The sequence below is a fragment of the Dipodomys merriami genome, unplaced genomic scaffold, assembly GCF_024711535.1.
Source record: "Dipodomys merriami isolate MVZ:Mamm:240054 unplaced genomic scaffold, mDipMer1.0.p SCAF_1246, whole genome shotgun sequence".
Taxonomy (NCBI): domain Eukaryota; kingdom Metazoa; phylum Chordata; class Mammalia; order Rodentia; family Heteromyidae; genus Dipodomys; species Dipodomys merriami.
In genome coordinates this window covers 71317-81124 of record NW_027202545.1, presented here as the reverse complement: position 1 = coordinate 81124, position 9808 = coordinate 71317, and the positions used below count along the sequence as shown (strand labels likewise).

General features: G+C 44.6%; 1 long non-coding RNA gene across 3 annotated transcripts in view; it reads left to right on the top strand.

Annotated features, from left to right (window-relative positions):
* The first annotated feature begins 215 nt into the window (after positions 1-215).
* LOC138823894 (uncharacterized) overlaps positions 216-9808 on the top strand; it is a 70458-nt gene continuing 60865 nt past the window's right edge. For all 3 annotated transcript variants that reach the window (XR_011370946.1, XR_011370947.1, XR_011370945.1), the window contains exon 1: positions 216-597. This is a non-coding gene — a long non-coding RNA (uncharacterized lncRNA). The remainder of the gene's footprint in view (positions 598-9808) is intronic.

Here is a 9808-nt window from a genome sequence, read left to right as displayed (position 1 = left end):
CTTAGATTTTCTCAGAAACACAGAATCACATTAAAAATTACCTTACAATTTTTCCAAACTTCAGTAGGTGGTATAAATGCTGCATGACTAACAAGCTGGCTATACATAAACTGAGGCCCCGGTGGGGCTTTTGTGTATTTCCTTCAACACTAGTTCCTGAAACCCAGGGATTCCATTCAATGGTAATGCCTGCAGGTTCTGGTCTCCATGGTGATTGGGCCCTGCATTCCCTCACATCTGGGTTTGCATTCCTGGTGAGCCAATCTGTGCGACCAAGCCACATCTACTGACCCAAGGAGAAGCCGTTTCGCTGAAAAGCCTCGGCTCCCGCAGGCTGCATGAACCTGTACTGAATAAAGCCTCACGCCATCGTGCTCTCGCTTGCACACTGGCGGCACGGGGGGCGGAGCCCGGCCTGGTGCTCGCGGGGAAGGGTGGCCTCGGGGCTCTGGCTCCGGGTAGCGGGGTCGTGAACGTGGCTGGCTCATGTCTGGGCACGGATCCTGGTCTAAACTTGTGGTAGAGAATCAGAAGCGCTGAGCAGCAGGCACAACTCTGGCCAAGGCCTTGGTGGCACCATCCCAGGAGCTGGATCCGGTGAGTCCAGCACGCCATGCCTTATGGAAACATCTGGTGGGAGGTGGCGGATCCTCCACTGCCCCGTAAGCCCCACTGCACATGCGCAGCCCTGCCTCCTTCCGCGCCCCCCCCCCCCCATTGCCGGAGGTCAGGGTCCGGAATCGGTCCCCTAGTCAGGGTTGTCAGTGGCCGGTGCAGGGTGTGGTCGATAGGACCCGCTGGGGGAGCCGCCGGGCAGAGAACTGGGTCCTTCCGGGGCTCTGTGTGGACCGGCTCCGGGGGCGTTCGTGGGTCATGGGAACCAGGGTTCGGACCGCAGCACCTAGCAGCAAAGCGGGACAGCGAACAGCATCAGGAGATGGAACGGCCCCCAAGTGTGCTGGACACCCACACATTGTCAAGCCGCCTTCGTTGAGGGAAAGGCAGGGAGAGGCAGAGCGGCTCGGGGACAATCTTTCAAGAAATACCCGACTCGGTATCTCAACCGTCATGGGAAAAGCTGCGTAGATGAAATCGGAGGCAGGGGCTGGGCCACCGCACCCGCACCGGACCGCGGTGCCCGCAGCTTCTACGTCCCTCCTGGCCACCTCCTTCCGCTGCACCCTCCTCCTCTCCTTTGCCCTTTTATTAAGGGATGATAAGGATCACTCTTAGTGGAGAAGGACTGTCCTGAGAGCAGCCCAGGTCTCCAGGGCCAGGCCATTCCACGGGCTGGAGCTGAAACTACTGCGGTGCTCAGAGCTTGGGTGCAGTGAGCGCTGCTTCCCTCCAGAGGGCGCGCTCAGCGCGTGGGTATCATGGGGCCCAGGGTGTAGTGAGCGCCGCTTCCCGCTAGAGGGTGCTCTGGGAGCGTGCACATGCTAGGTTGTTCTGTCAGACTCCCTTCTCAGATAATGATTAGGAGAGTCACAATTAGGCTTGCTTCACATAAAACCTAAAATGAAATAAGTTCCATGCATGTATTGTAATGATAGGACTTGAAAAACAATTAGTATTTACCTGTTTTCTGTATGTTAATGGCTGCTTGGATAGGTGAGGTGAACTAATGTAGGAAAAGTCAGGGTGATAGGGTTAGAATGGGGTAAAGAGAAAAATGAAAAGTAGTGAAAGTAATTTTCATGATAGCGAGTACATATGAACAGACATTCCATGCTAATAAGTAGGTGATGAATGGTTGAATTAATTCAGATCATTCCTGTGACTTTAGGAATATCAAGGTATAGAGATGAATATGGTTCTGGGGGGAATAATTTTCAGCATTGTCAGAGACTAAGTCTTTGCAGGTAATGAGTATAGTTATTTTACACTACAAGAGTAATACCAAACCCACAGCAGCTTCACAGGCTATCAATGTGAGAATATTATTACGCATTGTAAAACACGGAGTAAAATGTGTGTTCAAGATTATTACAGTGAGCCAGGAACCGGTGGCTCATGCCTGTAATCCTAGCTACTCAGGAGACTGAGATCTGAGAATCGCTGTTCAAACCAGCCCTGGCAGGAAAGTCTGTGAGACTCTTGATCTCCAATAAACCACTAGAAAACCGGACGTGGTGCTGTGGCTCAAGCGGTAGAGTGCTCACCTTGAGCTGAAGAGCACAAGGACAGTGCCTAAGCACAGAGTTCAAGCCCCAGGACCAAAAAAAAAAAAGATTTCTAAAGTAGGCGATCATAAATAATGATGATATTATACTGTCAAAGCAGAGAGGAAGAATGTGAGACCGGAAACATCAGAGCTCAACATACAGAGTAGCTACCATTACAGGCATGAAACACCAATGCCCAGCTTAATAAGGAATTTATTATTATAGAAATACTTAAGTAATTGTACAAAGAACTTCAATTCAACATATCAGTTTGTGAGTGCAATGTATCATTACATTTACTAATAGTATTTTATGAAGTTGATGTACAAAGGGTTTTAATTTCCATACTTGGGATCATGAGTACAATGCATGTGATAGATGTCACCTGTTTTATCATTCTTGTCATCCCTTCCCCAGCCCCCATCACCTCAGTTTGTCTAGTTCCATTTTCACACATTCACATTGACTATCATGGCTACATTCATCTACCCTTCCTGTCTTCACTTGTCTACCCCAGTTTCCTTGACATTATCCTTCCTGAATATACTACACTGTAGTTCATAGTTTTGTGCAGGGTCCTATTTTCCTTAGAAACAGCTATTATTCCAAGATCCATGACTTAGTGTGTGGTCAGGGTCAACATTTCACTAGTATGTTTTCCTAGGTGGTCAGCTTTCTACCCAAGATAGAAGTCCTGTGGGTTTTGTTGTTGTTTTTGTTGTTTCCCCAAATCTTTGCATTTTCTTTTTATTTATTTCTTGCTCTTTCTTTTTCCTTTTCTTTTGTCGGTCATGGAAAAACACTCTGGGCCTGGACCCTGTCCCTCAGAATTTTAGCTCAAGGTTAACGCTGTACCACTTGAACCACACTGCCATTTCCAGTTTTCTGAGTGAATTATTGGAGACAAAAGTCTCACGGCCTTTCCTGCAGGGGCTGGCTTTGAAGCACGATCCTCAGATTGCGACATCCTGAGTTAGGATTACAGGCAGGAGCCACCTATGACCAGTGTGTGTGTGTGTGTGTGTGTGACCAGTGTGTGTGTGTGTGTGTGTGTGTGTGTGTGTGTGTGTGTGCGTGTATGTGTGTGTGTGCCCCAGTCCTGAGTATTGAATACTGACGCTTGAATTCAGGGCCGGTGTTGTCTTTGAGCTTCTTTTTTTTTTTTGCACTCTGCCACTGGAGCCACACCTCCACTTCTGGATTTGTTTGGGGCAAGTTTCTGGAGTATCACAGATTTCCTGCCTAGCCTGGCTTTCACCCTTAATCTTCATATCTCAGCATCTCTAACACAAAGATGAAACTTTAATAATAGCAAGCTATCATGTGACAGATGCCAATATATTAGGTTTCCTACACAGACTACTGAGTTCTCAGTATCTCTAATGTGAGTTCAGACCTCCAAAACAGCAAGCAATAAACCATCATGACTGTCTCTGGGAATATACAATTTTTAAAAATATTCAATTACCATCTGGGTGCCAGTTACTCACATCTGTAATTATTGATACTCATGAAGCTGAGATCTGGGGATTGCAGTTTTAAGCCAACCTGGGTAGGAGTCACTTATCTACAATAAGCTAATCAGAAAAAACTGTGTAGTGGCTCAAGTGTTTCAATGTGGCTCAAGTGGTAGAGTGCTACCCTTGAGCACAAAGAGGCTCAGGGACAGTGCCTAGGCTCAGATTTCAAGACTTGGGACTGGAAAAACATTCTTACCAGAGCTCCCACAAATAACAACTACCTTCCTTTATGATGAAGGTTTACATTAACTATATTTATTCTCTGTACCAATAGCAAATGCCACCTTATCTTCATAAATCAAGACTTGCTTCAAAAATTCTATTTTGTAAAAATAGAAAAATGAAAAATTCATAAATCAAAAGTGGCTTACATTAAACAAACAAGTTTCCGCCGGGCGCTGGTGGCTCACGCCTGTAATCCTAGCTACTAAGGAGGCTGAGATCTGAGGATCTCGGTTCAAAGCCAGCCCGGGCAGGAGAGACCGTGAGACTCCTATCTCCAATAAACCACCAGAAAACCGGAAGTGGCACTGTAGCTCAAGTGGTAGAGCGCTCGCCTTGAGCTGAAGAACTGAGGGACAGCGCCCAGGCTCAGAGTTCAAGCCCCACGACCGACAAACAAACAAACAAACAAACAAGTTTCCAGAGCTCAGAATTCAGGGCTCAGCAGGAGACTTTGCTCCCACAGACCTAGGACTCACCTGACCAGTGCCTTCTCATATCCAGGAAGTCCAGAAGGATGTTGTAAATGATCATGAGGTTCATTAGGAATGTTACCAGGTAGGGAATAGTGCACTTGATTAAAGTCAGTAGAATTGGATGGGGTGATAAGCTGGGCTCAGAGCTCCTTCACTGACCTGAGAGTCACCTCGGTGTGGTGTGACTGACATAAATGGTCAAATGTAAGCTGTCTCTAGTAAATCAGAAATCTTGACAAAAAATCATTTATCAGAGGTGCAGGTAAGGGAACTACGATATTTTTCTATCAGTGCAGGACAGAAGCAATGGTGTTTTTTAAACATTTATTATTATTGTTGTTATTGTTATCTTTAGGTAATTATACAAAGAAGTTCCCATTCTACAAGACACTATATAAATACAAGGTGTCTGACAACATTGTCACTCATCCCTCCTAGCAATGGTGTTTTGAACAAGAAAAAATAATGAGTCAGCAGTGGAAGAATGCTTGCCTTGCAGGCATGAGGCATGAGTGGGGAGGTGCTGGTAGGAGGCAGATAGTGCTGGGCTTGGAACCAGAGTGAGGAGGGGCAGCTGCTAATCATGGCAAATCTGGGAACAGACAGCCAGCGGGGCGACCTAAGGACATTCACCTACCAGGGCCCACGAGAGGGCCACATCCAGGGCACTTGAAAGCAGGCAGGAGGGACCAGGACACTGCAGTCCTGGAGAGAGCCACTATGGACTCCCACTAGTGTGTCCTGTCCCTACAGACTGTCCAACAATGCAGTCTCACTTTATTCAGAAGGAACTGAGGAACCAGCTCAGGCCCCGATGCCCTGCCAGTCCCCACTGCCTTCTCAGGCCACCTCCCTTCTCTATCCTTTCCTCTCCCTCCCTCCTCAACCCACACCAGAATGGAAAACAGAAAACATTATTTTCAAGTCTTGTTTGTTATAAGATTCTTGAACATAAAATAAAGAACACTTGCAATAATATAAAGGGATAGCCCAATTAAAAAATGCTCAGTGCTGAACACCAGAAGTGCTGAGCTCAGAGCTGCTGATGGCTGTTGTACACCTGCCTGAACAGACTAACCACCACTCAATATTGCACAGTAAACTACAATCGTTTATGGGGATTTTCATCTACATTGTTTCAAAGAAGTTCCTCAGCAATGTGTCATCCCACGATGGATCATGCTGTCATCTTATTTAGTGAACATGCTGAGAGCTAGAGAATAACAGTTCAAAAGCAGCCTAGGCAGAAAAGTCTAGGAAATTCCAACTGCAAAACAACCAGCTAAAGGCCAAGCCAAAGGCATTTTTCAGGAGTTAGAATACCTCATGCTCTGCTATTGTAACTATGCAATCAAAGGTGTGCACATGTGCATCCTGCCTGGGAACACTGCAGTTTCTAGCTTCTGGGCAGCAGGACAGGGAGTTCATCTCTTCTTTACTTATTTGGTAGAATCTGGCTTTTTGTATAATTCCCTATATTCTCTATGTTTTATTTACTGATCATAGTGATGAAACTCGGGGCTGGGCACTGTCCCTGAGCAATTTGGTTCAAGGATAGTGCTCTGCCACTTGAGTCACAACATCACTTTCTGCATTTTGATGATTAATTGGAGGTACCAGCCTCATGGACTTTCCTGGGCTGAGTTTGAACCATGGTGCTCAGATCTCAGCAGCTAGCATTACAGAACCATGGGCATAAAACTTTTGTTAGAGGTTAGTCCTTATTGTCTTAGTGAAGATTTTAGCTGAGATGGAGTCAGAGGAGAAGGAGCAAATTCATCCTGACTGTCTGCTTTCAGAAAAACAACTTATTGCATTTAATTTTTCTATAAACTCTGCTCTGTTTCTAAAGAAACTGAAAACTTTTTATTTTTTACTTAATAAGCTGTGTCCCTGAGCTCTTTTGGTTGAGGAGTAGCATTCTGCCATTGGATCCATAGCTCCACTTCTGGAGCTATTTTGTTTTTTTTTTTTTTTTTTTTTTTTGTCGGTCGTGGGGCTTGAACTCTGGGCCTGGGCGCTGTCCCTCAGTTCTTCAGCTCAAGGCGAATGCTTACCACTTGAGCTACAGCGCCACTTCCGGTTTTCTGGTGGTTTATTGGAGATAGGAGTCTCACGGTCTCTCCTGCCGGGGCTGGCTTTGAACCGCGATCCTCAGATCTCAGCCTCCTGAGTAGCTAGCATTACAGGCGTGAGCCAACAGCACCCAGCTTCTGGAGCTATTTTGGAAATTAAAAAATAAATTAAACTCGGTGGGGAAGGTGGCTCAGTGGTAAGTGCTTGACTTGCATGCATGAGGCCCTAGATTCGATTCCTCAGCACAAACCACATAAGCAGAAAAAGCTGAAAGTGGCACTCATTTGATATGGATGAGTTGGTGTCTCACAAAGTTTTTGCCCAGGATGGCTTCAAACCACAAATCTACTTCCTAGGTTTACAGGTGTGACCCACTATGCCATGGTTGTGGTTACTATCAATTGTCAACTAGAAAAGGCTAAGAAATGCATTAGAGGTTACTAATGCACAACTCTTGGTGTTTAATAGAGGCTATTTCATGAGAGCAATTATGTGCACTTTGCACATAATGTTAACTTGTAACACCCTGGAAAAAGCATTTGTAGACAAACATTTAAAAATACATGTAGGTGGTACCTTGTAGGACCCAGATTTAAGCAAGATGACAGGCTCCATGGAATGAAAATCGGTGTGCCTAGAAGTGGACTTTAAAAGCAGTTTCCTTTGCAATATCTTTTCTCTTCCTGCTTGATAAGCATCCTGATACACTATTATAGCAGCAGAAGTGGATAAGAGCAGAGAGAACTATCTTGAAACATTTACTTCCAATCTAAAGTGGACCTTCCTCTGACATCTGATGACAGGACAATGGTAGGCTTCCACACTTCTGTGGTTACTCAGTAGGAATACACTAAAGCCATCCCTCAATCAGATCCTGTGCTTCATAATGAAGAAACATGCGATGACCATCTTGCACTCCATTCACCATTTGAGAAAATGAAATCTGGTGCATTTACTAATAGATTGTGTAGTATAATAAAGTTTTTTAAACTGCAACAAATAAAAAATAAATTTATAAATTAAATTGAACAAAAAACACCCTAGAAAGTAGTGGTTTTGAGAAGAATTTGAGAGCTTGGCAGCAGTGGCACATGCTTGTAATCCCACCTTATCATATTACTGGGAGCTGGATCAATGCCTACCAAGGCAGAAAAGTGTTGTCCCCATCTCCAAGAAAACAAACAAACAAACAAACAAAAAAAGAGTCCATGTGTCCTGGATGAAATCCCCAAAGGCTGTTCCTCAGAGGGTGATGTGTGATGCTGTGAGGATGAAATCTAACCTGTAGTGGAGCCCTCAGGGTATTGGTCATGTCAGGAATATGAAATGCCTGTTAAGGAGAATGCCTGAGGCTGGGAAGGTGGCTCAGTGGTACAGTGCTTGCTTTGCATGCATGAGGCCCTGGGTTTGATTTCTCAGCACTATATAAGCAGAAAAAGCCAGAAGTGAAGCTGTGGTTCAAGTGGTAGACTGCTAGCCTTGAGCTGAAGATCTGAGGACAGTGCCCAGGCCCAGAGTTCAGGCCCCACGACTGAAAAAAAAAAAAAAAAAGGTAAATGTCCTGTGGCCTGCAAGTAAAAATACCATAAGGTGGGAATTTTCCTTTCTGATTGAGTGGAAATCTATAATCTGTGCCATTTTCCCTCTAGTGTATATGAGTTGTTTTTCACTTCATAGTGACTCATGCCTAAGAGTTTTCCTAGAATCGCATAAGAAAATTTAGTCTTAAAATTTTGAAGACTTTTCGATTGTTTACAGCCATGGGGAATTCTGGGAAATGGATGGACAAAAACCTAGAAGAGCAAAGGTGGAATTTTAGGGTTATGAAGAACTATTTGGGTTCCAGGTTAATAAAGGTGGACTTGTGATGGATATGTTGAGTATTATTAGCATGAGTGGATTAAGAAGTAGCTAGGAGATTAGGAAAGCACTCCTTGGGTTACATTGTGTTATTGCAAGGAGGATTAACAGTGTGGATAGATCTTCACTCAATGTAGATGAACATTACCATCCCATTCTGGGAGCCTGAGAGAATAAATATCCTAAAAGGAGAATGCCAGGTACATCGATATGTTCTCATTCTCATTCTCTCCTCCATCTACTTCCAAGGAATCACTCAGTATGTGAGAAGGTTTTCTTATAAAAACTTACGTGTACTGAAAAATCCTGAAATTATAGGCAAAATAAGCCTGTCCTGCTTTAATTTGTCTGTATCAGATCTTCTGTCACAACAATGGGAACTCATTAAGACACTGCCACTCTCTGCCTTTTACTGGGAACCCTTTCCCCAGGAGAAGAACCATGACCATGAAGAGACTTGCTCTGGTCAGTTGACAGTATGTCACAGAGGCTGGTAGCCACACCAATGGTTCCCATCATTTCGCCAAGCCTAAGTGGCAAGTTGTAGGTTGAAACAGCATTGATGCTCCCCATAGCCTGGACTATTCCAGCTGCATCAAGCTGTCAGTGGTACTCGGGTCAGTGCTATGAGCCTTATGGCTGATTAGATGTGTTGCTCAGTGAGGATATCTTAGAATCCCCCATCTTGCTCCCATGTCTCACTTCTGGTCCACATGCTTACTCCTTCCAGTCATTCACACTGCCTATGTGCTTCTTTGGTTGAAAGCCTTTACTATTAGTTTGGGTCCAGAACTCTGGTGTACATGACAGATCATAGTTAAGGCAAGGGCTGTCCAACATGAATAAGTACCATGCTTGGGCCCCTTGCAGAATCTGCTTGGTTCAGACTCCACCATGCCCTATGTAGTGCCACAATGGCACTCTGAACATAGGCTCTCTGAACACACCCAAGAGACAGACCATTCTTGCTGCTCTAATGCCTCCCAACCCACCCAGCATTCTTGCTGAGCTGCTCCATGGCCCCAAACCTACCAACAAAGTGCTTCTCTAGTATGATCTTGTCATAGCTGTAGGTCACACAGTGTCACCTCCAGCTATTTCTAAGTAGTTTATTGGAGCTAACAGTCTCCTGGACTTTGAGCTTCTTTTAGCTATCATTCTACAATTCCCTTTTCTGATCTTATTATATCTTTCCTGAGTATCCAGTATGCTTATTATGTAATTTGCCTACACTTGAGCTGTTGTCATGACTAACAAAGCCAGGTTCACAAGTCTCCAGTGCATCAGGAATAGATTAGCTGGAAAAGCAAAGTGTTCAGAAATCCAAGGCTAGCTTGATTTCTTCATGGCATGAGAAAAGAAATAGAAATCTGCATTCCTTGAGCTCAGAGAGACTATTTTCTGTCTTTCACATAGAATTAAGTTTGTTTACTCACTAACTTGCAATTTTTTTTTGTCTATTACCATATTTTATATTCTTGGATTTGGA